Genomic DNA, 25,228 nt, shown 5'->3' with positions numbered 1-25,228 from the left:
TTGGGGATTGGGATACAGTGACAGGGCAGGAGTTTGCACTATTACTACATGATGGAAAAAACAAAGAAATTCAGCCTCCAGAACACTCATTCTGATACCTTTAGTAAGTGCAGAATTAATTAAATTTACAAAGAAAAAACTTTGAGGACAATTTGCAGACATAGTGGGCAATAAATGTATAATTTTTAGTGGCTCTTGCTAATTAGTACTTGCAATATTTCACTTGCATCTTTTGATTCAAGATATTACGTTAGGATCCAATTAATATGTCACATGTTCAAGCATTCAGGTTAAAATTGGGGCTGGTTGTGGGGGAGGAATCTGTAAACGAAAACCAAAGAAATCATGAGTATAGCACCAGGCCCTGTGGCCACAATACACTGCCTAGGTTGCTTTAGAGGAAGAAGAGCAGAGGAGGATGCCGTATCTCCTTCCTGCCTCTTGCAGGAACCCCCGCTCCACCCTATGCCCTGGTAGGGCTAGGACTAAGACAGGTAGGGGGAATTCAGCTGCTACACAATTTCTGAACAGCCCTAAGAGGCTCCTTCTGAACTGGCATCAGCTGTTTGAAGCACTATGGAGAAAGGGGATTAGCTTGCTACATGTTTTTAAAGCAATGTCTTTTCCAAATATAGGGCCACATTCTGACACTCTTTACTCAAGTTGAATATTAGCTTACTCTATGAATGGCCTCATGGTGGGAGCCCTCATGAAATAAAGTAGTACTCAGATGTCTTAAGCATGTTAGAATCTGGCCCAATGAGTAAGACTTCTCACTCGTTCCAGATTGCTTGGGAGGTGGGAATTGCACTTCATTGGAAAGGGAACAGCTGAAAGATTTGTCACTTACAAAGAAGTAAGATGCATTTGGGCTTTTTGGAAGAGGTGGTTGAGACTTTGGGTAGAGGAGAAGAATCTGCATCTCCACTTTCCCTTCTTCTGGTGGGCAGAGTTGGAAGTAACTTGAGATTTTAGGGGGCAGGGAACGTAGGAATGGTTTGAATTGCTGGTGCCTCACCCCAGCAAATTCTGATAGTATTCAGCTGGCCTGTTGGTCTCTCCTTGTCCATGAGTATCTGTCCATTCAGCTAACATAAATGGATATACATGTTAGCTGGGTATTCTTGCTCAGATCATTAGCAGTGAAAGATTTAACCACACTGATGTGAAACCATCAGCATTAACTTTCAGGTTTAACACATCATGGAGATGAATGGGGGAAGTTCACACTGATCAGAGCCATTTTTTCATGTTGTCTGTATACTTAGATGACTGCATCAGTTTCATTCAATTCGTATTCAGGAGGTTATATTCACAGCTATATCAGCTAGAAGATTTTTGTTTTGTTTTAAAGGAAAGTTTTATATTCTGGAGTGACATGTGGATTCTGCAGCAAATTTGGTGGCTAAGGAATTATGTAAAATGCAAAGCCCTGGCCATAGTGCCTTTCACTATTTGCAGTTTACTTGGAGATTGTAGCCATTCCTCTCTAATGTAGACTGCACAATAGAAATCCAACAGTCCATGACTTCTGTTACTTCTACCCTTCTCTGCTGTAGTGTACTCTACTCAGCGCCACCTCTGAAGGTCAACCTGAAATGTTCTTATTAGCACAGGACTGCTTGCCTTCTGAAAGTACAGATAAGAGTAAAAATATGCCTACAGTAGAACCTCAAAGTTACAAACACCTTGGGAATAGAGGTTGTTTGTACCTCTGAAATGTTCATAACCGTGAACGATACGTTATGGTTGTTCTTTCAAAAGTTTATAGCTGGAGATTGACTTAATACAGCTTTGAAACTTTACTAGGCAGAAGAAAAATGCTGCTTTTAATCATCTTAATTTAAATGAAACAAGCACAGAAACAGTTTCCTTACCTTGTCAGATCTTTTTTTAAATTTTCCAATATTTTAGCAGTTTTTGGGCCTCATGATACTTGAGCATTATACGATTAAGCAAGCGACTGACAAGTGTGAGGTGAGATGAGTCCCTAGAGGGCCTCTGGTGGTCAGAAGGGGCAGAAAATAACCCTTATTGCGTGTAATCTTGTTAACACTGGTATCTGGCTTGGAGTTGAGGGTGAGCTGGAAACATTTACCAAAGATGTATTCTATTTTGTTGTTGCCAGTATTATATATATATGTGTGTGTGTGTATCCTCCTTCATTTCATGTTCCATAGCAAAGACACACTTTACCTAATAATTATGTTTTGCAGTGTGGGTAATGTGTGTTGAGATGATCGAAGAAGAATTGTTCACCTCAATGGCTAATAATCTGAATAATAACTCTAGTACACATGTCCCAACCCATAAAAACCCTTAATTGTATATGACCTATTAAATTCATTGGGACTATTTTTGTGAGTAAGTATTTTTTGGATGAAAAGTTTCTAACGTTAAGGCCCTAACTCACTATCTCTTATGCTTATGGTGAAGTCAGAGGCAAACTCCCACTGATTTCACTATGAACTGTGTACTGCTTATGGAAAGGTGTTTTTTAAACTATTGTAAAGAGAGCTCTGCTGAGATTTTTCTCTAAGCACAAGGCTCTATTTCTGCTTGAAGATTTGTATTTTTTTAACCGTCTCTTTTGACAAGAATTGCTTTTTGTAAGCAAAAAGAAACAAACAAACCCAACAGATTCTAGCAATACAATTTTGATGTTTTGAAATAGTTTTTTTAAGGGAATGAGTTCTTTCTCTGCATTTTGTTATGACAATTATGGCCATACTAATGCATGAAATAATCTTTTATTAAAAATCTCAAGATAATCTTTTAAATCAACAGTGTAAAATATAAATATTTTACAAGAAGAATCCTCATTACTATTTTTGCTGATATTATTAGCATAGTTTTTGGAATGTTTTTAATTTATAAACTACATTTAATCATGGGGCCTGGTTTATTGGACAGGTGTCCCACTCACAAACCACCATCATACTTTTAGTACTGAGATGGTACCATTGTTGGCAGTCTTTGTAGAAACTCCAATAACTGAATGTGCACTCAAGCCTGGTCTATACTTTAAAGTTTTGCTAGCATAGCTATGTCAGTTAGGAATGCAAAAAAAACCACACTCCCTAACAGACATAGCTAGGCTGGTAAAAGCTGTAGTGTTGACGCAGTTGTGCTGGCAAAAATGTCCTTTTGATGATACTGCTTATTTATTTGTGGAACTGGTATTAGCTACACTAGCAAAAGAACTCTTTTTCCAGTATAAGATGTGTCTTCACTGGAAAGGTTTGCCAATATAGCTATACCAGCAAACCTTTCTAGTGTAGACAAGGCCTCAGCCTAGGATATGCTCTCTAGGCTTGATCCAACCCTACCCCTGAAGTGAATAGGATTCATTCCATTTACTTTTATAGGTTTTGGATCAGGTCCTTGTTCTTAGAGGTGATTTTGAAATAGGGTTGGGGCACATTGACAATATAATTAGTAGAGATTTGCATTGCCAATGCCCATTCTGTACCTGGATTTCATTCTCCAGATTTGTCAATTGGCTGCTTTCCTGTGGCTGCATGCTGAACTGTTTCTCAGAGAGGAAAGTTGATGTCCCTTTTGTCTGCTCCCCATGTTACTCTTGAGGGTAACAGGCTTCCTTTCCCATTGGTCACTGTTTCTGTGGGGTTTTACTCTTCATAGTGTCATGGCCCCCCGTCAACTCCTGAAGAAGGTCCATCAGGGAGAGCCTGATTGTAAACTGAATCTGTTTAACTTTTTTCTTCATTGGTGAATTCTATCAGGTAAATAGGGAAGAAATAGCCTTCTCCTGCTGATGTCAGTCCCCTCTGTGACTAAGATTTTTTGGGAGGAAAACAGTCTTAGGCAGTCAAAGGCATTCAGTGACCACTGCCTCCACTGGAGGCGAGGAGGGAAGAGTATCCAGTTGAAATATGAAGAAGTTGAGGAAATTGTTTTGGATTGGACATTAGTCTATCGCTTTCAGTTACAACAAAAATGTATTTTAGAGAAATTAAGTGCAGATTCTCCCACTTCTGGCACATTAGATATTTTTTTAAATATCTGGAGTAGAAGATTATATCTGTTGATCAAATTCTTCTCTACCAGAGGCTCTTGCACCCCCCCTTTTCAGCAGGTGAGGAGGTGTGGGAATTCTAGACACTTAAATAATATCACAACCTTCCAAGCTAATATCGGTGACAATTTTGATTTGTGTCCAGCTATCAAACCAACTAGCCTCTTGCTCTGTGCTGTGAAGGAGCCTGCAATTGAAATATTTATCCAACCATTGTTTTTTTATTTTTCTTTTAAACTGCACTTTAGATTTAATTTTTGGTTGCTTCTAAATAATATATTATGTAATATCTTTTTAGAAAGTTCTGTTGTTTATTTCCTTTCTCTTCTGTAAAGGGGATGAAAATTATAAGCCTCCAGATACAGCTGTTAGTAATTATTGCTCAGATTTCAGATTTTTCCAAGAATAACTTTTGTGATTGTTTTTATCATGTGTACTGATTCCTCATTCTAACAGAACTTCAGCAGCAGTTTATTGCATGTGTATATTTGAACTTCAGTTAACTTAAATGATTCTTATAGATTTAGCCATGCTTAAAAAAATCAGGTAGTACAGAATTGCCATTTATCCAGTATTAGAGAAAAAAAAAATCTGCATTTTGCTTCGAGTTGTTTTTATTTCTGATGCAGTTAAGTTGGAACAATTATACATTGTATTGTAACTAATTAGTTCACCTGGGTTGGTTTTGGTCACGTGAGTGTACTTGTTTACCAGTGATCTAAGTGCTCCACCTGTCTTTCAGTTTGTTTACCAGGAAATCAAGATGTGTAAACTGCAGGAAGCACTATTTGACCCTCTCCGACAGTATCTCATTACAATAATTGCTAATCTCTGAATAAGACAGCCATGTTTTGTGAGTAATACACACAGAGAGAGGTTGTGTTAGACAGATTTTAGATGTTTCCACAAATCTAGCATTGTAAATACTTGCTTGGATTATGTTTTCATGATACCTTTTGATAACAGACATCTGGTGACCTTTGGGGTCAGCAAAGCTAGAGCAAAATAGCATGTGTTCTTTCAGTCCTCTTAACTGAGAAAAAAAATACCACGGCTTGTTGTTTTGGAGTGCTGTTACTGCTCTGTAGCGAAAGGATAATGGCTACTTCCTGATTAAACCACTATCCACAGTAAGCTGTTAATGTTATATATCTACTCTCCTCTAAAGACAAGTGTTCAGTGTTCTTTTTTGTTTTCTGCTTTTTTCCAGAGAATTATCAATTTAAAATGTTTATAAATATTGGTTGAAGTGAGAGCCTACAGTTAGAGAGACTTTTCAGTTATTTTATTTTCAAGGATTATCTTTTTCTTTTTGAAGTAAGAAAGTTGCCTAGTGTTTTTTAATACTCCTTTGAAAAATGTTTTAATACAAACTTGTCTGAAATACATTTAGATGTTGAGTGTTTAACATTGAACTCTATTTAGCTGCAAATCGCTCAACTATTCTTAATTTCATGGACAATTCTGGTATATGTTCAAAGGAATAACCCTGATATTACAAACAATATATCTAAAGTATTTTTCAATACTGTTGAATAAATGCTGATAATTTGTAGTCTATTTATCCTGTATCATCTATTTTACATCTAGCATAGGTCTATCAGTTTGGGAATAAAGTATTATGTGGAATTTCTTGGTTAGATTTTATTTAGATCTCTATTTCTGTACTCATGATAGTTTAACTTAGCTATTTTTCCGTCAAGTAAATGCAGAATTGGCAATCTTATAGTAGAGAGCAGGCAGGAGTAACTCCTGCTGTTCTGTGCCTGGACCCATTTTTATATTACCCTCAAAACTTCATTTTGAGATTTAATACCATCAGAAGATGGGGTTCCAGGAGATTGAGGGTCAAATTCTACTCATTATACAGATACAAAAGAATCCACTGAAGTTGATAGTTACACACTTGTAACTGGAAGTATAATTTGTGCACAGTGTGCGCCATATACCCTCATAACATAACTGAGGCTGTATACCATACACAGTTAACCATTTTTCTCAGTTGTTTCACAGTGGGCAGGAAAGTTGCCAAATCAGGCTCCAAAAATAGGTGAGGACAATAGGATTGCACCAGTGTTCTTTGCTGCCATAGTGAACATTTGGCATCAATTCCTCTACAGTAGGCAGTTAAGTTAAAAACATGCTGGAGCGGATTTTTAAAATAAAATCAATATGGCTGTCTTAAAGTGCTGGAATTAAATATGATAGTAAGTTATTTGGGATAAAAAATTATAAAGAATTCTATTTAAAAACGCCAGAAAAAGAAGTAATCGGTGCAAGATAGGTTGACAACTAACTAATGGAATTTTCCTTAGTAAACATGATTAATATTTTCTGGAGAGTGTGTGTGTGTGCACGTTAGTTAGGGTTAAATTGCTTATATTAAGGAACATGTAAAGCAGATGGCATGTCTGACCAACCAGAGGTTGCCAACATAAGAAAACTCCCCTTTGCATTTAGCACTTCCTGGCCTAATTGTGTTGGGATTAAATGGGAACATTTGCTGGCACTCACTCCACAGTAATCCTTAGGATAGTCTAGATTGTATTTGACCATTGAGTGATCTCCTTTTGGTGAAAAACAGTGTGGCAGGGTGGGTAAGCTGTATCTGCCAGTGCCTGTGCAATGCCTGCCTCTTGGGGAGAGGAGTCATCTAACCTGTTATAAAATGAGGCTAATGGTGATCACCCAGTTTTGCAAAGTGCTGTGAAATCCTCTAAGGAAAGGCACTATGTAAGTGCTTGGTGGCATTATTTACTGTTTTCATTATTCAACTCTGGTGCCAAGAAAATAACCACTAATCTTTAAACAAAACCTGCCATATTTTATGGAGTCATATTTCGAGAGTCTAGACTCTAGAGAAATTTATATTGAACATCACATGGCTGTGCAGTGTTTGAAATGTAGATGCAAGTTCTGAAGTAAATTTGTTCTTGTACCTTCTACACATGGATAGTTTGCTGCTTTCGTTCCATCCAGCAGGTGGAGACAAACTTCCCTTGTAAGATCTGTTTAGTTTTCTGTTTGCTTTCTAATCTCTTCTTTTTATGTGTATGTAAATAACGTTGAAATCAGTTGCAGATTTGCATGAGTTAGGATTGCTAGAATAGTATTCTGTTTCTTCTTTAACGTTTTTGTTTGTTTTCTAGCAGTGGAAATAGATAGCTATCATTGCACCAGTTGAACTGCTGTGCAGCTAGAGAGTATGGATTTGTTTTTCTGAAAACTCAAACCAGGTGAGAAGGGAGATTCTGCAGTTTGTTAGGCATCTAGTATATTCCTTTTAAGTGATGAATACAAGAACTTTACTTACAACGTAAGCTGTTTGAGACGGGAATCATTTTCGGTATGTGTTTGTACAGCACCTAGCACAGTGGGGGTCCTGGTTCATGATTGCGGGTTCTAGATACTACCACCATACAGATTTTAAAAAAAAAAAGTTATTGACCTGTTGATTGTGTTTTATGTTTTCCAATGAAATGGCTTTCCAGTGCCTTGAGATGGAGAGATTGACCACTCTTGGTTCCATGCACAAAGAGTAAGCAGGTTTTGTGTTGGGAGCTAGATGGGGGATGAGTTATACCCACCCTTAACCTTTGGGCAAGATGTAGAACAATTTAGCAACAAACCCTTGCATAAGGTGTGTGTAAATGGATCTAATCAGTGGATGTGATTATAGAGCAGGGGTGGGAAAACTTTTGGCCTGAGGGCCACATCTGGTTATTGAAATTGTATGGCGGGCCATGAATGCCCACAAAATTTGGGGTTGGGGTGTGGGAGGGCTCTGGGGTGGGGCCAGAAATGAGGAGTTCAGGATGCGGGAGGGTGCTCCAGGCTGGGACCAAGGGGTTCGGAGGGCGGGAGCGGGGGTCAGCCATGCAGGTCCCAGCTCAAGCAGCTCCCAGAAGCAGCGGCATGTCCCACTCCAGCTCCTACATGGCAGCATGGCCAGGAGGGTCTGCGCATTGCCCTGTCTGCAGGCACCGCCCCTGCAGCTCCCATTGGCCACGGTTCCCTCTCAATGGGAGCTATGGAGGTAGTGCTTGGGCGGGGGCAGCGTGCGGAGGAGCCGTGTAGGAGCCGGAGAGGGGACATGCTGCTGCTTCCGGGAGCCGCGCAGTTGGGGGCAAGCCCCTGACCCCGCTCTCTGGCTGGAGTGCTGGAGTGGAGCAAACCCCAGACCTCGCTTCCCAGCGGGAGCTCAGGGGCCAGATTAAAATGTCTGGAGGGCTGGGTGTGGCCCCCAGGCTGTAGTTTGCCAACCCCTGTTAGAGAGCCATTGTCCACATCTTACTCTTTCGTCTGTATGTTTCCCCAAACTTGTAGTAGGGTTATGTGGAACCAATGTGGAGTCCAGCTCCAGTGTGCATGTGCCTGATGTACAGTCCCTTGCTCACGTGCAGTGGAACTGCTACAGTTCCACTGAGCTTAGGGCCCTTCTGTGGCCCTTGCACCCTGTGTAAATAAAATTCCAAAAGAGAACCCATCACCCACCAGCAGCTACTTCATAATTTTTCTTTCCTCTTTTTTTCATTTGTCTAGAGGTTTCGGTTTATATTGCAATAGTGCCCAAAATCCCCCTTCAGGATTGGGGCCTCATTGCGCTGGGCACTATACAAACAAGTAGCAAGATGCAGCCTTTGCCCCAGAGAACCTATTACCTAGTTTGAAACAATATGCAACGTGTGAAACAAATAGTACATCGCAAGTGGTGAAGGTGGGCATCTGTGACAAGATCAGACACCTGCATAGGTTACCCATTTGAAAGGTTTTGTTTTTATTTGTTAATTATACTTCTTAAAAACAAGCATTCCCTGACTGCTATGGCACCATCACTTGGCTGATTTCTTGTAACTCAGATCTTGTTTCAAGTTCTGTACCATTACATCTAGAAGGAACGACACACATGGGATCAGATTCAGCTTTGCTGTAAAAGGGTGCACACTTTATTGACTTCAGCAGAGCTGCACCTTACACCGATGATGAATTTGGCTCTGACCAATTTCAGTCCAGGTATAAGCAGGTGGAACTTTCACTCTACAGTCAGTGGAGTTCAGTTTGGTCCTTACACAAAGTGGAGATCCCCTTCACTTTGGAGAGTACCAGTTATCAAGAGGTGTTTTTCAGTCAATACAGACTCTGGTGTTCTGTGTGGAAGGCTCAAGGCAAATGAGGATAACTGCAGATTTTGGTTGGCTAGCCTAGCTATTCTACTGATATTCTTTCGGGTAATTTTAGGTGTGATCTTACTATCTTTAAGGTCTTACCTACTGAAGCACTGAGACTAGTCAAAAAACTGTTTAAGAAAATGGTCTCTTCACATTGCTCTCGCTTTGTCAGTCATCTTCTTACAAGAAAAATCTCTATGCCTTTTTCCAGGCCATTGACAAGGGGTGCAGTGCCCTTCTTGAGCTCACCCACAACAACACTACCCTCTCTCTGCAGTCAGGTTAGTCCTGAAGACCCACTTTTGCTATGATACCTGTGAGAAACTAGATGCTTGGTGATAATGACAAGTTTGAGGAATAATTGAGCGTATCTTAACCCCACCCAGTCTTTCTTCACTCCTCCTTGCTTTAGTCTCTCTCCTCTCCTCTCTTGCTGGGGAGCTTCCTCCTTCTTTTTCACCTGCTACCATTATAGCAAGCCTTTCTTTTGTCTGAGGAGGCTTGGAGGTGTCTCCCTACCATTTGCCAGAATAGATAGAAAGCAGTAGGAGATGCTGCTTTCCTTTGGAGCTCAAGTGCCCTGTAATTTCAGCACTCCTTCCTACTGCTGGGGGAAAATGTGACCTGATAAAAATTAGTGCTAAGTTAACATCCAGGCAACTGGAAAAGTGTAGCCGAATTAAGGTGTTTATGTAGAAACCTTGAGATTCCTGCAACCTGCCAGCAAGAGGTGCTTGCGAAGTCCAAAATTTTATTTCTGAATGTTGAAATAAATTAAACAGGGTGCCAACACCTAGAAGGTGGAATGACCTACTAGGCAAGCTGATGCTAATAGACCAGTTAATTTTGTCTTCACCTGATGGACAAGAAGAGAGAAAATTCATTTTCTTGACTTATATAGGAGAACTGAATAAATTACTAAGAATTTTACTTTGTTCTCTTTTGTTATAGTGTAAATTGGACTGATAATATTAGAGGCAATGGCATTTAAAATTCTATCTACTCTATGCATCTCAGAACAGAACCTACTCCAAAAGCTGGGGTACTAATGGCCCCTTCAAGTGTAAATGTAGAACCTTTGCCTATCTACCTCTCCTAAAGTACCCTGCTAAGACTTTTTGATGTAAGGTCTGAGCGCCTCATTGTTTCCTCATTGTCAGGGTACATGGATTGATACTTCCCTGTGAGTTGTTTTGGGGAAGAATCATCCTTTTTGAATTTTTGGATGGAAGGCATGAATATATTAGAAAATTAGATAACACAGACCAAGATCTGTTGAAGGGAGTCAAGTCTACGATCATCCTTACCTCTAACCCTGTGGAAGACTTGCCATGTGTTTTGATTCTCCATGAGTTTAGGGAGACACTCTCTGCAGCATCCCACCCTCTCAAATTCACAGGGAAATAGTTCCTGGATTAATACTGATCCAGTTGTCTTAATTCATATGGGTTGCCCCTCTGCACATTCAGACCCCCTTACATAGGAGGGCTAGATTTCAGCCATCAGCACTGTTCTAGATGGAATTGTGCTGCTGGGTTTGCTCAGACCATCTGTAATCTCTCTCATGACCTCCGTATCTAAGAACTATAGGTTCGGAGGGGTGCACCCCCTGCAGTCTGTGTGCAGTACTGTGCAAAAATCTGCATGCATTCACCACATTGCACAGTAGCATTCCCATGATTTAAGGGAGTGTGGAGTCTTCTGCCTAACTTTAGCCCTCTCATGAGTTGTTCCAGCAGAGGACCTGATCTTGGGCCTAATGTGATAGAAATACAAATGATTGTTCTTTGTTAAGGTGCATCTACTTAAAAATGTTTTATACTTGCAATATATGGCAGACATCTAATATTCAGGCATGTTGGCTGCACATTTTCGGTCTCGGGGAAAGTAGCTGAAACTTGTAGTATGAGTGGTTTGATGTCTGTCTTTTTACCACAGGAAGCTAAATTGGTAGGAAAAGGAAAACAGAACTGAGGCGTTGGCACATCATATTTTGTTAATACATTTCACAATTTCAGTTACAGTTAAACTGACCTAGAACGTGTTGACTTTTTATTGGATTTTTTTTTACTAAACATACTTACCTGAAACAATATTCCTTCATGAAAGAAACACATTGTTTATCTAATTAAGAGTGTTAGAACATCCCTGTATACATATTCACATTCTTTGTACACAGACTCTTTTCTGTTATACCTGAGATGCCTCAAAGTACAAAATAATTAACTTTAGTCTGATGCACACTTAAAAAAAAAAAAAAAAAAAAAAGTAAATTGGGCATAGTAAAGATATTGTTACCTATATTATTACCACCACATTCTAACCTTGATATTCAGCTGGATATTTTCTTATATATAAATGATCAAATGTCTAACAGTGAAGGAAAGTACTCTGGGTTCAGTAATTATTCTATGACAAGAATGAATACAGCTGCAGCTATTCCTTTAAATTTGGCATCTTTGTGATATGAAACCAAAATTTGGTATGAACCGGAAAGCCATACCTTGTAGATTTATGTGCACTACTGGGTGTAGGAGCATTTTTTCCTCCAAATCAAGGGAAGTGACTTCTCCCACCCTGTCTAATGTAGCCAGGCTGTACACAATGTATGAAATAACAAGCTTGTCAATTTTTGTTCTGACTGTCAACATTGAGAATCAAACTGCTGTTATGGCAGGCCTTGTGGTATACTATAGCTAGCATGCAGCATATAATGAGGCTCTGCTACTGTCTTTTTGTTCTTTAAAACTTCTACTAGTTCAAGAAGGCCTGGACATACTACGAACGTTCTCTCTCTGTTTGTTTGTCTGTCTCTCTCTTTCTCTGTCATGTACACACGCTATTATAAATGGAGCTGGTAGTGCTTCCTATTGTTAAGATTGCCCAACGCTTCCGATTTTAAGACTGTGTTTTCAGTTGCTTATAACTTTGCCAACTGTTTCTGTTTAATTTGTATTTCCATGCTGGCTATATGCCTCATGCTGAATTTTTTTGGAAAATGTCAGTTAAAGCAGTTCAGAAGTTAGGGGAAAATAAGTCGTTTTGCCCATGGTAAAAAAAGGCATTCTGGTGACCTTTTCTTTGATAAGCTCTAGGGCCCCCATGCTCTGGGCCAAGGACTTGAAATTGTCTCGAGTTGACCTCTGTCAGCAATGTGTACCTCTTGCCATCCTTGTGAAAATCTGGCCAAGATGTGAGCCTTTGAAAAATTGCACTATGTAGGTGCTCAGTAGAGACTTCTTGGATTTTAGCAACTAAATTTCCTGAAGAATCCATCTGTATCAGGCATGGAGCTCAGCACGACGTTCAAATGCCTTAATCTGGAGACCTTACTTTCTCTTCCTGCAGTCCTTTGCCTCATTCACTACACACCTTGGGTAACCAATGAAGCAGGAGTTTTACTGACAAGTCGTCTTCACTAGACAACCCAGTGTAGGTCCATCCTGTGCACTGACTGAGGCAGAGGGTCTGGGGGATAAATGATGTGTGATAATGTAATTAATAGGGCTGTCAAGCGATTAAAAAAATTAATCTGGCTGTCAAACAATAATAGAATAACATTTATTTAAATATTATTGGATGTTTTTTACATTTCCAAATATATTGATTTCAGTTGCAACACAGAATACAAAGTGTACAGTGCTCATTTTATACTTTTATTACAAATATTTGCACTGTAAAAAACAAAAGAAATAGTATTTTTCAATTCACCTAATACAAGTACTGTAGTGCAGTCTCTTTATCATGAAAGTTGAACTTAGAAATGTAGAATTATGTACAAAAGAAAGGCATTCAAAAATAAAACCATGGAAAACTTTTGAAACTACGAGTCCACTCAGTCCTACTTTAGCCAATCGCTCAGACGAACAAGTTTGGTTACTATTTGCAGGAGATAATACTGCCCACTTCTTGTTTCCAGTGTCACCTGAAAGTAAGAACAAGTGTTCGCATGGCACTGTTGTAGCTGGCATTGCAAGATATTTACGTGCCAGATGCACTGAAGATTCATATGTCCCTTCATGCTTCAACCACCATTCCAGAGGACATGTGTCCATGCCGATGATGGGTTCTGCTCGATAATGATCCAAAGCAGTGCTGATCGACGCATGTTCATTTTCATCATCTAAGTCAGATGCCACCAGCAGACGGTGGTTTGGGTTTTGTAGTTTCCGCATCAGAGTGTTGCTCTTTTAAGACTTCTGAAAGAGTGCTCCACACCTCATCCCTCTCAGATTTTGAAAGGCACTTCAGATTCTTAAACCTTAGGTTGAGTGCTGTAGCTATCTTTAGAAATCTCACATTGGTGCCTTCTTTGCATTTTGTCAAATGTGCAGTGAAAGTGTTCTTAAAACGAACAGTATGTGCTGGGTCACCATCCAAGACTGCTATAACATGAAATACGTGGCAGAATGCAGGCAAATCAGAGCAGGAGACATACAATTCTCCCTCAGGTAGTTCAGTCAAAAATTTAATTAATGCATAATTTTTTTAACAAGTGTCATGGAAGAGTCATCAGCATGAAGAGTCAGCAACAAGAGTCATCAGCATGGAAGCATGTCCTCTGGAATGGTGGGAGAAGCATGAAGAGGCATATGAGTTTCTAGTGCATCTGGCACATAAATGGTTTGCAACGCCGGCAACCACAGTGCCTTGCGAATGCCCATTCTCACTTTCAGGTGACATTGTAATTAAGAAGTGGGCAACATTATCTCCCGTAAATGTAAACAAACTTAATTCTCTTAGCGAATGGCTGAACAAGAAGTAGGACTAGGTGGACTTGTAGGCTCTAAAGTTTTACATTATGATGTTTTGGAGTGCAGTTGTGTAACAAAAAAATCTACATTTTTAAGTTGCATTTTCATGATAAAGAAATTGTACTCCAGTGCTTGTATGAGCTGAATTGAAAAAGACTCTTTTTTTTACAAATATTTGCACTGTAAAAATGATGATAAAAATAATATAAAGTGAGCACTGTACACTTTGTATCCTGTATTGTAATTGATATCAATATATTTGAAAATGTAGAAAAACATCCAAAAATACTTAATAAATACCAATTGGTATTGTGTAACTGTGATTAAACCGGTGATTATTTGTGATAATTTTTTAAAATTGCAATTAATTTTTTGAGTGAATAGCATGAATTAACTGCGGTTAATTGACAGCCCTAGTAATTAAAGTAGAGATGTAAATACAGTTTTAAAAGTTAACCGTTTAAATGATTAAAAAAATTTCATTTAAATGGTTAATTGATTATAGGGCCGGTCACTGGGGCTGAGGCTGCTCTGGCTGGCGCAGCTGGGGCTGCTGCAGTTGAGGCCACTCTGGCTGGCGCAGGGCTGCTGGGGCTGGCTGGCTGGCCCGAGGGCTAACGGTTAAGGCAGGTTAACCAGTAAGACTAATCTAACCAGTTAACTGGTTAACATTTTACATCCCTAAATTAAAGATTGTATTATAATGCAAGGGGGGCAAATTAGGGCTGCCCGTGCAACCTTAATTTTGGCATTTCCTAACTCTTGAGTGCCTGACTTTGAAACTGTAATAATGTTAATTTAATATAGTCTTTTGCATGTTGTATATGCTTCATGCTGCCATCATATTTTCTCTGATAAATCCTTCTTGTAAATTCTTACTTTCATATAATACTAGTTGTTCAGAATATCTTAAAATATTTCAATATTGTAGGTCACATAGCTTGTGGGATGCACGTGCAAGAGTGACTGGTACTAATGAATATTTTGTTGTTATGATGTTTATTACTTTTGTGTTTTTTGTGTAAAGTACTTTTAAAAATATGATTTCTTTGTTATAAACCATTCAGTTAAACAGAATAGAATTAAAATGCAGCTAGAATGCAGTGTATAATTGTCCCCCCCCTTTTTTTTTTTTTTTTTGGTGGGCCATCTCAGCACTCACAGTTTTTCTCCAGGGTCAGCTTCAGGAAAAATGGTGCCGTGGGCAAACTTGTATTTTGGTGCCCCTGGTCCCCATGGGCGTTGCGCCCCCCCCATTGTCCCTGGCTCCCATGGTCTCCTAGGCTCCCCAATCCTTGCACTGTGCCTCTTTCGCCCCTAAACCCTGCATCCCCTCCTGTGCCCCTAACCCCTATGTAAGTGGGTGAATGGTCCTGCTATTGCGGGGAACTTTCCTGGCTTCTGCACTACCCCTGTGAAATGGGCTAGCGAAAGGATCTGAGTCTTCGCTCCCACTTCCATTACCCAGATGCCTCCCTGCCCTTGAGGACTCCCCTTACACTCTCCTGTCTGGCAGAGTCCTCATAACCCCGACAAGGCTGGGCCCAGGATTCCTGGGGGCTCGACCCCCAACCCTGCTGTGGTCACCTAGGACAGGGGCTAAGGTGTCCTCACTTCGGGGTACTCTCTCTGCATTCGGCACTTCCCTGACCACTGATCATTACATACAATTTAAAGCAAATACAAGTTATTTAGTCAAGAATTAATTAAAAAAAGAATAAGGAAAAATGGGAAAGGTTAAAGGAAAACACATCACCCCACTCGGTGGCAGGGAACATTACAAACTGTGTCTGGAATGTCAGGGCAGTTCACAGTCTGTTCCTTGTAGGTCCCAGGCCTTCTTCTCAGGCCCTGGCTCTGCTGCAGGGATGCTGCGGGTTGGACATTTGCTCTGGTGGTGGCCGTACACCTCCGGACTTTGGGTGGTGGAACCATGCTTCCCAGCATCAGCCCCCCGTCGGGTTAAGATCCCCTTCCCAGTCTGGCCTGCAAGAACTTCTGGCTGCGGGTGTCTTTAGGCGTTGGGCCCTTTGCCCAGAATCCCCCCTTGGCCAGCCCCAGTTGCTCACCACACCTGGCTCCAGACTGCTCCAGCTCCACTGTTCTAGCTCCGGCTCCCACTCCACTGTACCTCAGCACTGATGATGGTGCTCTGCCTCCAGCCCCCTGGGCTGCTTCCCTGGCCCTCTGGCTCTGGGGCTGCAGCTCTGCTCCCAGCACAGGATCTGCTCTCTCTGGGCTGTGTCGCTGCAGCTCTGCGCCCCAGCTCAGCTTGGCCCCACTCTGCCCGACCCAGGCAATTCCAGCTCACATGGAGGACAGGGCCCCCTTTGGCCTTCTGATTCCCTGATTAGCACCCTGTCAATCAGGCTGACCTGGAGCACTGGCCTCTCCCCATTGTTCCTGGGGACTCAGTCTCAGGGTCCTGATTTCCCATCATCCCTTCCCCTTTTAGTACTGGGAGCTAGCCAACCAAAACACGCCCACTGAGTTTTAGTAAGAGGACAACAGTCCCCTTACACCTGTGCTGTGCGCTCTTCACGTCAATCCCTGCACTCCCCCTTGACCCCTAACCCTTGCCCCCCGTGCTCCTAACCCCTACACTGTGCCCCTAACCCCTGAACTACCCTCCTGCACCCTAACCCCTTCACTGTGCCTCCTTCACATCTAACCCCTGTGCCCCCTTCCTGAGCCCATGTGGGGAAACTGACTTGGATATATGGAGCAGCTGGTATTGCTGCTCACTCTTCCCCCACCTTCCCCCCAACCCCCCGGAATGCTGCTCCTCCATGCACCCCTAGGGGTCTGTGAGAGGGGAGGTGAGGAATGACATCAGGGCTCCCTGCCTCCAGGTCACTTTCCTCACCTAGGCTAAGTAAGGGGAGGGCAGACAGCAGCAGCTTTTCATACTCCCCTCACAGCACAGTCCAGGTGGGGAAAGTGACCTGCATGCATGGAGCACTTGGTGTTGCTTCTCACTCCTCCCCGCCCCTCACAACCTCCTAGGAGAGGTGCTGAGGAATGTTGGGTGGGGGGGAGCACTATCTGTATATTACCACTTGCCCCCCTTCCCATGTTCCTGTGCTGGGAGGAAGCAAGGAGAAAGCTGGGCACCCCTCATGTGGCACTCCTCTGTCAGCCAGGAGCAGCTTCTGACCCCATACCAGCAGCATGTACCCCCTGCGCTGCCATACAATACCTTCTTGATTATGCCAAGTGGGCCATCCCTGAGACTGGCCCTGTTCCCGTTATATATTATGACCTTATTGTAAGCACTAGAGACTAAGGGTGAAATCCTGAACTCATGGAAATTAATGGTAAAATTCCAGGATTTCACCCTAAAAGTATTAAGAAAATGTCCATGGAGTCTGATCCTACAAATGCTTAAATATGCACTTTATTCATGTAAGCAAGGTGCATGTTTGTAGGATTAGGCCCATAGTCTGATATAGAATTAATACTGCATTCTTAAAACTTGCAATAGTATAGTCTCCTATGTGAATAGATGCAAAGATTTTTGGAGAAAATAGTATGCATTTTGGAGTCTGCCTGCCAGAGACAAAAGTGCAGAAACCTGTGGATTTTTGCCTTTTGGAGAGCAGTCATCAGAGGGAAATGATGGAACTCTACCTTTCCCTTTCTCTTTATTCACAGGGACAGCTTAATTGTTAATCATTAAAAAGATAAACCATTAAACTTGAACTAAAATTTTGATGGTTTTATAAATATGGTTCATACATTAAAAAAATGCAAAAGTAACTGTGGCTTAACTGATTCTTGCAATTAATTCTGCAACATTCATATAGAAATTAGTGCCCAGTTAGATAAGTCAGTAGAAGCTGCAAGTGAGATAGTGTATTCTAACCACCCTGTACTGTGGTGGTGGTTCTGAAAATAGTTTCCTGCTGAAGCAAGTATTCAGTGTTTCTTGGAATTTTAAGAAGCAAGATCGTGAATGATGTTAAAACTCGAGGAGCAATATTGTAAGAACTAAATTTACTTGTCAGTATGGTAAAGAGACAAAATGTAACCTCTTTTAATGACAAGATTTTGCCCTATAGTGACTGCTAATGAGTTAAGTACGTTAAAAAATTCACGAGAAATACTTTTCAACTAGTTCCTGAGGCATTTTAGAGATTTTTAAATCACTGTGGGAATTACATGCCTTCCTACCAAAAGCTACACATTGTAGAATTTTGTTTTCCGTCAGCGGTTAGCTTACTTCTGATGTCACTGAGAAAGATTAACATAGTACTTGCTTAGGAATACAGCATCTGTTTGAGTTCCTACTTTTGCTAAAATAAATTGGTATATTTAATAGAAAAGAGATTTTTATATCTTAACAGAAGTTTTTGAAAATGAAGATACATTTCAAAAGGACCAAAACAGTCATACTTGAGTATTCACAAGAAAATGTAGTAAAAGCTCCATATGATAGCTGTTGCTCTTGTAACCTCATGAAGAGAGGACTATAGAAATGGTTAAAGAAACCACGGAAAACGCATATGACGGTCAAAGTAACTAAGTGCTGTAACATTCATATTATCCCATATACTTACAAAAGTAAGGTTGGGAGGTTGTGGAATCTCCATCACTAGAGATTTTTAAGAGCAGGTTAGACAAACACCAGTCAGGAATGGTCTAGGTAATACTTAGTCCTGCCATGAGTGCAAGGGGATTGGACTAGATGACCTCTCAAGATTCCTTCCAGTCCTATGATTCTGTGTTTCTAAAATGTAACACAAAATGAAGTTAAAGGTCAGATTTACATTCACAAGACATAGGAAATCAATTGTCTTGATTTAGAGGCCAGATTGAAATCTAGGCTCTGTAAACTGCTTTACCTCCCTTGCTTTAGCACGTGAACAGTACATTACTGAGACAAAGTTATTGTTTTGTTTTTTCTATCTATCTGTTGCTAAGGAACAACTCTTAGAACCATATAATTCTACATAACTAAAAATCTCAAGTTTTTTCACTTCTTGTTAGAACTAGTGATGTCAATTTTTTATTTGTACATGAACTTTACTCTGCTTCTAGTTTATTCAGAATTTTGATTTATGAGGTGTATTTGAGAAAATATATTGATCTTGAAACATTCTGTACATACACTTTGACATCTAGAACCCTCTTTGGAGTCAGTCTAAAAGGTTACTGATCCAAACTTTATTTTGTTTAATGGTACAAAAAGAGACATGTTTTGTCTCTGACCTTTCTACTTTTTTTAACATTCCCAGCACCGTAGTATTAGAGCATTTTTTCCAAGTGTGATTTACGTTTCTTTACTTGCAAAGCTTGATGCTTTTGGAGTCCAATGGTGACAGGTGAATACTACAAATAATTTACTGTGCTGTGTGTGCCAATGTGGTTTTAATTTGAACAGTGACACTGTTGCAATCTGTAAAAATGCTTTTTACAAATCAAGAAAGATTGTATATAATAACTTCTTGTCCAGAATTGAATGAGTATAAGATGTAAAATGAATCATGATAGTACTGGTTGAATAAAGGGGAACAGGAACCATATTGATGTGGATTTAATGTGGTGGTATTGAGATGTTTGTAGATATATTGAACTTCCTGGGTGATTGGTATGTGTTAATGTAGTTGGAGGGATGGAGATGGTTTGGTAATTCAAGGTTTTTAGAATTTCATTATGTGGATGGGGACAACGTGCTATTTTAATTTCTGCTAGGATACCACTGGGCAAAGAAAAGTTGCTGTGTGTAATAGGATTTGCAATAGGAGGAACATCCAAACATTTTAAACAAATGATTATTAAAGGTTCAAAAATTTTGAAGAATTTAGGCATCTAATTGGTTTCAGAATTGAGGGATTCTGACTCTGCAGAGAGAATGAAAGATGGTTTTGTACTTTTTTTTTTTTTTTTTTTTAAGGTGATGGTGAATTTTCTGTTCTTGTTGCCAAACTTGGAGCTAGTAAAGAGAGAATGTTTTAAAAATATTAGTTGTGGGGAAATCAACTAATTCTTCGCTATGGTATAAAGATAAAGTAGTTACACTAATGATATTTTAATTAGTGTAATGGACTTTCAGAATTATTTGCAATTGTAATTACTCTAAACTTGCTTAATTTAAGATACCAGCCTTAACTTCCCTAAAATGATTAAATTGTGCATTGTCTTATATCTACTCTATTGACCTTAGTGAGACAAATATTTAGTATTTAGTTTCTGTTGTGCATTAAGTTAAATTTTCTGGATTAACCAATAGTAATTTAGTCTGCTAGTTTCAATGAATATGCTTATTATAAACACAGAGAAACTTTTGCCATGCTGAAATCACAATTAATACATGAAAAACCAGAAGACCAGACTAACAGAATAGATCAACTGTGTAATGTGAGCCTTGCTACCTTAAATACTCATGTGTTCGTTAAGCAACAAAATTTTTATTTCTCCTTCAGTCTTACGAATTTAAATAACCTTCAGGATTATGTGTATGGCCTCTAGCACACAATGCTATATTTATTTTAAAAATAGTTTATTATGAGAAAATGTCAAGATTTAATGAAAGTGCTTCACTCTGAAGGCAATACAGTTGCTTTAATGTCTGAGTCTTTTGACAGCTGCTGCGTTCATTCATGAGGACTGTCCGATGAAAATTATTTTGTGTGGTTGTGAAATAAAATATTGATAATTTTTAATAAGTTATTTGTCTTACGAAGTCAAATATAAAATCATCACCATCATCAAAAATGTGTAGTCCACTTAGGACCTTTGCACCCTCTAGAGTGACCATGGTTGATGTAATTGCACCAGGTGTTGTGTAGTGAAGTTCCCAGCTCTGGTTCGATCCTGCAAGTCCACAGATCTGTGGGACAGCCTCGTGGGTGGCACCAAGTAGGGTCAAAGGTGCATCCCTTTGTGTATTAATGGAGAATGACTGCTAGTAATCTTTCTCAGTAGAGCATATGGAACTTCAAGAAATTAAAATTGCTTAGTCAGGTTAACTTCATCTTGCTAGATAAATCCAATATATTGATGATAAAGTAACCATATCAAGTAAATGCAGAAGACTTTAATAAGAAGTCTTCTTTTGATTCTCTTTATAAAGACTACATTTTGTTTTGATAATTATTTACACATTAATGAAGTGACTTTCATAGACTTGTGGAAGTGTAGGTCTCGATGGGATCTCGAGAGGTAATCAAGTCCAGCCCTCTGCACGGAGACAGGACCAAGTAAACTTAGACCATTCCTGCCAGGTGTTTGTCCAACCTGTTCTTAAAAACTTCCAGTGATGGGATTACTTAATTATTCTCATTGCCCAACCCTGAATGTTCTTAATTTCTGCTACGTCCTTTGAGTTGGGGTGACCTGAACTGAACACAGTATTCCAGGTGAAAGCATGCTGTTGATTTATAGAATGGCATTGTAATGTTTTCCATCCCATTCATCTCCTAACATTTTCTTGTTGTTGTTTTTCTGACTGCAGCTGCATATTAAGCAGACCTCTACATTAACTGTTCACAGTAGTACCCAAGCGTTTTCTCATACTTCCAGTGTAAAATCGACTCTTCTGCAACCCTCCAGTTTAGAATAGTGAATTATGAGGCTCTGTTGTCAAAGTATGATCACACCAATTGCAGTAAACCAACACTTTTATTGATTGTTTTCCTCCGGAACATCAGGAACATCATAGGTCATCATAGCAGAGGGTCAGCTCTTGGCAAGGACAATGTTGCGAGTCCCCCTGTATGCAGCCAGCACTGCAGCTCAGTCCATCTCTACTGCTGTCATTGTGTGTCGAACATCTTGGTTGCATCTATTGGGATTTTCTAGGGAGGTTCAGAGTACCATAGAACCTTCTTTTTGACAGACTGAAACTTCTCAGTGAGTCTGTCAGTGAATCCTTGCGCATCTGGAAGTATTAAGGTCTGTTGATATATATATATACATGCAAATAAAAGAAAATTTAACAGATCCCAAATGACAAGAGATCCCATCTGGTCCTATTCTCTGGCTTTCATAGACTAGCTGAACCACCTAAGAGGAAACCATGATATCAAAAGAGGAAGCCTCCCATGGTGACCACTACCACCGCTCCAGCCCTCCTCATCAAAACAACATCAATTTGAAGGGCTTGGTCAAGCTTCTGGACCATCCCCTCCTTGGGTATCTTTAGCTTGAGCAAATTACATCTCTCAAATGGGTTGTGGAGGTTATAACATTGGGATCTTCAAGATGTGTGTCCCTATTGATGATCCACTAGCCGCTCTCCTCCCCTCTGCTTCGGAGTTCTCACTTACAACTTTGCGGTAGAGAAGTAACTGAGGATGGTTAGCCTGTGTGCGCTGGCTAGCCTCATGGTGCAGCACAAGGAGAGAGAGTGCATGTACAGGCCCAACATACACTGCTAACAAAGTTCTCCGATCAGCAGCACAGGGACTCAGACACACTTACAGGGATATACATCTTGAAGAACTATCATTACTGCACAAGGTGAGTAACTTCTTCTAGGCATAGGGGTGATAGAACCTGTTCCAGCACAGAAGGAAAGGAATTTATTCAAAGTATTTTCTGGTTCCAAAAAATAGTGGAGAATGGAAACTGGTATTGGATCTCAGACTTCTAAACATGTTCATGAAATCACAGTAATTTAAGATGGTAACTCTCCCAGCTATAATTCCATTGTTAAATTCTGAAGCTTGGTTGGTGGCCCTTACGACGCATAGTTTCACGTCATCATTCACCCCTCTCACAAAAGGCTTCTTCATTTTACAGTATCAAGATTAATCCCAGTACTGAGAGATCACCTTCAGCCTCTGATCTGCCCCAAGAGTTATCTCCAAAGACCTGGCAGTAGTAGCTTCTCACCTTCATCCATCCCTACCTCGATGATTGGCTGTTCAAGGGCTGGTTGTACATTGAAGTTCTCTCTGCAATGCAGACAGCCGTGTCCCCATTACACAACTTAGAACTTCAACTCAAACATTGAAAAATCCATTTTGACTACAGTTCAAGAGTGAAATTATGTAGGAGCTTCTTTGGCTGCTGTAACATCCAGAGTTTGTTCACAGGAAAGTAGACTTATGACACTGACAAACTTTATTGCCAAGAGTCAAACAAGCCCCAAGATGAAGGTAAGAAATCTCCTCCAACTGCTGGGTCATAGAATCATAGAATATCAGGGTTGGAAGGGACCTCAGGAGGTCATCTAGTCCAGCCCCCTGCTCAAAGCAGGACCAATCACCTACTAAATCATCCCAGCCAGGGCTTTATCAAGCCTGACCTTAAAAACCTCTAAGGAAGGAGATTACACGACCTCCCCAGGTAACCCATTCCAGTGCTTCATATGGCAGCTTGTACTTTCATAGCACAACATGTCAGGTTACATTTTAATTGCTTCTAGGGTTGGCTCAGAACAGTTTATATCTCAAACAAAGATGGTCTAAACAAGCTGGTGTCTGTTCCTAGTAGGGTGTTAGACTCACTCAATTGGTGGAAGGAGCTAGCCAAAGTCTCTGCTGGACTTCCTTTCACCCAGCTTCCTCCTACCATCGATAACTTCAGATGTGTAATTCATGGGCACTGTTCCCTCTAAGTTGTGTGCATGTGTGTGCACACACAGATCCTAAACCCCGTGCACACGGCAAAACACTGCGCACACAAAAATTTGCACAGAAGAAATTTTTTGTGCACACGGCCTGTCAAAAATTAGAGGGAACATTGTTCATGGGATGGGGAGCATACCTAAGGGGACACACCATCCAAGACAAATGGCGTACCTCAAGAATTTCTCATACACATGAACCTGCTAGAATTACAAGCAGTCAGGAACGCCTGTATCCACTTCTTTCACTTAATTAGGCTAATTTGTGAAAGTCATAACAAACAACATAGCCTGCATATTCCACATAAATCATCAGGGTGGAGCAAGATCTCCTCTTTGTGCCAAAGCAATAAAGCTATGGAGTTGACCTATAGCCAATCACATTGTTATTTCAGCCTTTTACCCTCTGTGAACACCATGACTGATTATTGAAATAGACATTTCCTCCCAAGATTGAATGGGTTCTGGACCCTCAAACAGATTTTCCTGACCTGGAAGTTTTCAGAAGTGGATCTCTCTGTGACCACTGTCAACAGAAAGTGTAAGAAATTCTGCTTGCGATGAGGCCTGGGTCATCAGTCCCTGGGAGATGCCTTTCTCGTTCCTTGGACAAGGTGCCTTCTCTGTCCATATTCTCTGATACCATTGATTCTGGGGATATTGAACAAGATCAAATAAGACAAAGCCAGAGTTCCAACTTGTCTGAACCAGGTCTGGTACCCTTACCTGATCCACCTCACTTCCTGTCAAGCATTGTATCTTCTAACCATTTTTTATCTGCTGTCAGTACTCTGGTGGGACTCTCCAGCCCAACCTGGCCATCTTCCATCTCAGAGCTTGGTTCCTCAATGACCCTCTATGACAGAGGTTTCCTGTTCAACAGAAGTACAATAGGTCCTATTAAACCGCAGAAAGATATCTATCGGACATACTTACCTTCAAAAAATGAAAGAGATTTAATCTTTGTATATCCAGTGACAGTTTTTACCTAGCTATTCCCTCTGTTCTTGATTACTTGTTGGATTTAAAGAAGTCAGGTCATATTTGGGGTCGGGAAGGAATTTCCCTCATGGTCAGATTAGCAGAGACCCAGGTTTTTTTGGGGTAGGGGGAGGACGGTGGTGGTTGCCTTCCTCTGCAGCATGGGGCACGCGTCACTTGCAGGTTTAAACTAGTGTAAATGGTGAATTCTCTGTACCTTGAAGTCTTTAAACCATGATTTAAGGACTTCAGTAACTCAGCCAGAGGTTAGGGATCTATTACAGGAGTAGGTGAGTGAGGTTCTGTGGCCTGCAGTATGCAGGAGGTCAGACTAGATCAGAGGTGGGCAAACTATGGCCCTCGGGCCACATCCAACCCACGGGACCGTTCTGCCCGATCCCTGAGCCCTTGGCCCATGAGGCTAGCCCCCGGCCCCTCCCTTGCTGTTCCCCCTTCCTCGCAGCCTCAGCTCACTGCGCCGCTGGCGCAGTGCTCTGGGCGGTGGGACGGCAAGCTCTTGCTGGGCAGCACAGCTGCAGAGCTGTGGCCTGACCTAGTGCTCTGTGGTGCGTGGCTGGTTCCAACCGGGCAGCGCAGCTGCCTGTCCTGGTGCAGCCTTGCCGCCAGCCACTGGTGCTCCAGGCAGCACAGTAAGGGGGCAGGGAGGGGGGTTGGACAGAGGACAGGGGAGGTCAGGGGCTGGGGTATGGTT

At 40.9% G+C, this 25,228-nt stretch overlaps 1 protein-coding gene across 22 annotated transcripts in view; it reads left to right on the top strand.

The window, feature by feature from the left end:
- BAZ2B (bromodomain adjacent to zinc finger domain 2B) overlaps window positions 1–25,228 on the top strand; it is a 277,861-nt gene that overhangs the window by 89,413 nt on the left and 163,220 nt on the right. The window contains exon 1 of one of the 22 annotated variants that reach the window (XM_084644076.1): window positions 5,154–5,169. The exons of the other annotated variants lie outside the window; for them this stretch is intronic. The gene's annotated coding sequence lies outside the window, so the exon portion shown is untranslated. Of the gene's footprint in view, window positions 1–5,153; window positions 5,170–25,228 lie in introns of those variants that run through there. 22 annotated transcript variants of the gene reach the window in all.

The sequence above is a fragment of the Lepidochelys olivacea genome (assembly GCF_965140295.1).
Source record: "Lepidochelys olivacea isolate rLepOli2 genome assembly, chromosome: 11".
Classification (NCBI taxonomy): Eukaryota; Metazoa; Chordata; order Testudines; family Cheloniidae; genus Lepidochelys; species Lepidochelys olivacea.
Note: the sequence above shows the minus strand (reverse complement) of the source record. Positions and strands in the feature narration are given on the sequence as shown.